The 4,939-nt window shown below is 48.7% G+C and overlaps 1 long non-coding RNA gene across 1 annotated transcript in view; it reads left to right on the top strand.

The window, feature by feature from the left end:
- The first annotated feature begins 2,231 nt into the window (after nucleotides 1-2,231).
- LOC111818510 overlaps nucleotides 2,232-4,939 on the top strand; it is a 6,125-nt gene continuing 3,417 nt past the window's right edge. The window contains exon 1 of the long non-coding RNA XR_002822487.1: nucleotides 2,232-2,269. This is a non-coding gene — a long non-coding RNA (uncharacterized LOC111818510). The remainder of the gene's footprint in view (nucleotides 2,270-4,939) is intronic.

The following is a 4,939-nucleotide window of genomic DNA, read 5'->3' as shown; positions in this document are numbered from 1 at the left end:
TTTTAGGTTTTTTTGGTGGAACTGGAGATTGAACTCAGGCCCTTGCTCTTGCCAGGTGAGCACTTATTCTATGAGCTAGCTCCCCAGCCCCATGTAAAAGATCTGAACTAGAATCCCTTCCCCCTTTTTTTTGAGACATGGACTTGCTATATAGTTGAAGCTCACCTTGAACTTGTGGTGATCCCCCTGCTTCGGCCCCCTGAGTGCTGATATTACAGGTATTACTCTACCACACTAAAGTAGAATTCTAAGTGAGAAATTCAAAATACTTCACAATCACAGAACCCAGGCCTGCAAGGGCTGTAGCTCAAATAGCAATCACATCCAACCTAGGAGCGCATTTGCTCTGCAAGTGCCTCAACAGAGCTCCCACCCATAGTGGGGGTGGAGGGTGGGAGGGTTGTGGCTATTGTTTTCATTGTGTGGATTTGTTTTTTGTTTGGTTTGGTTTGGTAGTTCAAGAAATTGCACCCAGGTCTATGGCCATACCACCCTGAACTTACCGGATCTCATTTGATCTCGGAAGCTAAGCAGGGTCGGGCCTGGTTAGTACTTGGATGGGAGAAATTGCACGTGGGACCTTGCACTTGCTAGCTTGTGCTCTACCACTGAGCTATATTCCCAGCCCATTTAAAAATTTTTGACATATAGAGGGTCTCAAGTGGCTAAGTTGCCCAGGCTGGCCTTGAATTTGCAGTCCTTCTGCCTCAGCCTCCTCTAGCTGGAATTGGAGGCCTGTACAAACATACCCAGCTGCATAGTGTTCTTTACATTTAGAAAAGAATATCTACTGTTTTCTAAGAATGTTTGGGCAGAAGAGAATTTATTTTTACATTGCTCAAAATGGAGTGAAATTGCTTCATGACAAAAAATATTTTTATTCCAGAATTGAATCAATCACCAGGTGGTTTGTTGCTGCCTCCATTGACCTTTAGATTGTTCCACTGGTTATTTCTTAATCTTTTTTTTTTTTTTTTTTTTGCACCAGGGATTGAACTCAGGACCTTGTGCTTGCCAGGTAGGCACTTATGCTGCTGAGCTATATCCCTGGCCCCTATTTCTGGATCTTTTAAAGCAACAGAAAATGCTCATCAGGAGCAAGATTAAGAAGTAGGGACTGGGAATGTAGCTTAGTGGTAGAGCATTTGTCCAATATGGACAAATCCATGGTTCCAGTCCCTAGCATAAAAAATATACGCAAAGCAATGAACATCACAAGGTCATGTGCACCTCTGAATTTAAAAACAAACCTGGGGGCGCTCTGGCACCGTCTGTCCACATTTTAAATTCATGCTCAGCCTTTGACACAGAAATTCTGAGTTCATTTGCCAGAGTGGTCTACTGAACAGAGAGCACAGGACAGCTTTGTTTGTAATGCAAAACTGGCAGAATCTCTAACTGGCCCTCAGGGAATGGCTGAATATGCAGTCCCCACCACCCCACCATGCAGCAATTAAGGTGAGCTAGATGCGTGGGCTGGCATCCAAGAGAGCTTCAAATTAAAGGCACAAAAGGTGGGGGCCAGGAGATGGCTCAGTAGAATAAGTGCTCGCCTGGCAGCGCAAGGACCTGAGTTCAATCCCCAGTTCTGCAAAAGTAAATAAAGCCACTAAAGGAGAAAGCTGTGGAGTTCTAAGCCTGCTTTGTAAATACAATTTCACTGGAAGGAAGCCATATCCCTTATGTGACTTACACATTGTTTGCAGCTGCCTTCGTGCTGCGATGGAGTTCAGCACTAGGACAGGAATGCGATGGCCCCATGGCTGGAAATGTTTGCACTGCACTTTTTACAGAGAATATTGGCTGATCCCTGCTCCGCCCTCTGACCTTGTTTGTGCTGTAGGAAGGAGGTGTGGGGAAAGAGAGGCAGCAGTGCTGAGCTTGTGAGGGAACCCCCAGCCACAGAGCACAGGGCCACCTCTGGAAGGCTGGTGCAGCGGCCAGCAAGGCAGAGCTGGGGTCTGATAGGTTTTAGAGGCAGCAGCAATGGTGGTGGCGGTGGTGCAGCCCAGAAGCAGAAATGGGGGAGGGAAAGCCTTTTTAACTCTAAACACATGGAGAGGAACAAGGGCAGGGAGATGGGCGGATCCTCTGACCTGAGGCAGGGAGCCTGAGACTTTAGGGACTTTTGTCAGGGGTGGAGTTTGAGGGGCGGGTTTAGTGACGTGTAAGGATCTGATTGGAGGCCCCCTTGTATGGGCGGGAAAGGTCAAAGGAAGTTGTACCTAGCACCTGAGCGGGGAAGGCGGAGGAAGTGGTCATTGGGAAGGTAAGCCTTGTTTTAAGGGCTTCAGCCATATCAGACGACTACCATAATAATTCAGCAATTCATTCTAGGGCCATAACCTATCAGAGTCCAGCGAGTTTCTTTCACTTTCTGAGTTTCTGTACTTTTTGAGTTATTTTTCCAAAAGCATGTATACTTGACTAGCATCTGAAGGCGCTGGGCCCAGAAATCCACCTTTTCCTTGTTTGTTTTTTTAATATTTATTTATTTATTTTTACATTGTGTGTGTGTGTGTGTGTGGCCAGCTCAGCCCACCAGGGGGCGGGGCTGGCTGGCATGTGGTGCTGGGGGATTGAACCGCGGTCCCTGTGCTTTGCTAAGCTTGTTCTAAGTAGGTGCTTTAGACCACTGAGCCATCTCTCCAGCCCTCCTTGTTGTTGATGTTATTTTGAGACAGGGTCTTACTAAGGTAGTTCAGGCTGGCCTTCAACTCTCTAGGTAACTCAGGCTGGCTTTGAACTCACCAGGATCCTCCTGCCTCAGCCTCCCGGGTACTGGGATCACAAGTGTGCACCCTTTCCAACGAGAAATCTACTTTTCAACAGTTTCCCCAAGTGCTTCTAATATTTCCCGATGTCTGAAGTTACTGCAAAATAATTCAAGAAAATAGGATATAAGATTTCTCTGGGTTTTTTTGTTTTTTTTTCTTTTAAAGGTATTTGGTTGTTACAGGGTCGCATTATGCAGCTCAGACTCATAGTGATCCTCCTAATTTCAGCCTCCCCAGTGCTGGGATTACAGGTGTGTGCCACTATGTGTGGGACTTTGGCCAGCTCAGCTGCCCTGGGGGCAGGGCCTGTGCAGCATGTGGTGCTGGGAATCGAACCTTGGTCCCTGTGCTTGCCTGAGCTTGCCTAAGCAGTCACTTTAGACATCTGAGCTATCTCCCCAGCACTTCTCTCTGTTGTTCAGTGACATGACTCAGCAAAGGTCTGCAGTGGTGACAACGAGCAGGACAGGGCACAAGGCCTTCCTGAGCAGGGCTCCTGCTGTGACTCTGTGCTTCCCACCCCTACTCAACAACTCCATGAGCCACGGGCTCCCAGAGGGAGGCGGTATCAGAAGCCTGCGTGCAGCTGAGGCCTCTGAGCACCTGCCTGGTTTGAACCTGGCCCTTGCTCAGGGCTGGAAACACAGATAGAAGAACACCATGCCTGCCCCATCTGCACCCAAGGTGACGCGTCTGTCTTCCCCTTCTGCTGCTGTTCACCTGGCTTCAAGCCACAGGAGGCTGCTTCACTTTGTGAGGTCACTTAAGGAAACCAAGGCACAGCAGAGTCACCCACAGCACCCAACTCCACACCCACCAAAGGGCAGCCTTCGCTTGCCCAGCCTGAAAGCCTCTCATGCTCAGGCCCTGGCTTCAAGCAGCCTGCCATTGCTGGTGGTGTGAATGTTCAATGGGACACGTGGCTTGTTGCTGCTAGCCTGTCCCCCTGTCTTTTCTGTTGTCAGGATGGGCTTGCTGTCCTCACAGCCCATGAAAACAGACCATGGCACAGAAGTTGGGGCTCTGCTTAAAGTCTGTGAGCTTGTCTGTTGCAGGGGTCCCACCATGATCACCTTAGATCCCTATCCTTAGGCACTGTACAAGTCCAAGTGAACAGTGTAGTCCAGCCTCTAGATTGCTTTGCAAGTGGTTTTCTCTCTTGCATTTTTTGATTCTTTTTTGGAGTACTGGGGATTGAACCTTGAACCTCCAGGCTTTCTACTGAGCTACAACCAATTGTTTTATTTTATTTTTTTAAATTTCTGCTGGACATGGTGGCATACACCTGTCATCCCAGTACTTGGGAGGCTGAAGCAGGAAGATCACCTCAAGCTCAAGGGCAATCTTGGCAGTCTGAACTACATAGACCCTGTCTAAACACATTTCTTTTTTTAAGAATTTTGAGATGAGGTTCCACTAAGATGTCTGGGCTGGGCTCACACCTGCCCCTCTCTAGCCTCAGCTCCCCCAGTGACAGGTGTGCATCACTATGCCTGCTTCAGAGGGCCTGTCCAGCATGACTTATGACTTGGTGGCTGTGACCTTTAAGATGGCAGAGCTGCAGCCAGGTGACTGTCCAGCTTCACAGAGGCTTTGCATCGGTGTTAGCATGGAGAGATGTGTGGCTTCGCTGGCAGACTCAGGGACAGCCTGTGCCAGTGGGTACGAAGGTCCCATAGAAAAAACACAATCAGAGCCCCAGGCTTCAGGTTCACTGGCCGTCAGTAATCCCGAGGCCCTGCATAGATTGCATGATGCAGATCCTTCATGGTTTGCAGTACCAGTGTTTGTGGACTGTGAAAAACAGAAGTACCTATTTCAGGGCAGGCTGCCCTTCCTCGCTGCATCTTACAGCTATGCCACCACAGTCCCAGAGTCCCAGCGGGGTGGCACTGTGGAGAACAGATCTATGCTGGGCCCCTGTGACTTAGCAGATGACACCGGGCAGTCTGTTTGCTTCTCTGGGCCTCAGTGTCCTGTCTGTGTATAATGGGGTGGCAGGCCAGATATTTACACGAAGGATACTATCTCCAAGGAACAGGGTATAGTGGGAAAAAATTCTCTGTGGCTGAAGGTGATCAGATGAGTGATTAGGAGACTGATAAGGTTCGATCTGCATTTGTAAGATCCTGAAATTTTGATCACAAGGACAGTCCTGAGCC

The sequence above is a fragment of the Octodon degus genome, unplaced genomic scaffold, assembly GCF_000260255.1.
Source record: "Octodon degus isolate 3935 unplaced genomic scaffold, OctDeg1.0 scaffold00005, whole genome shotgun sequence".
Classification (NCBI taxonomy): domain Eukaryota; kingdom Metazoa; phylum Chordata; class Mammalia; order Rodentia; family Octodontidae; genus Octodon; species Octodon degus.
Note: the sequence above shows the minus strand (reverse complement) of the source record. Positions and strands in the feature narration are given on the sequence as shown.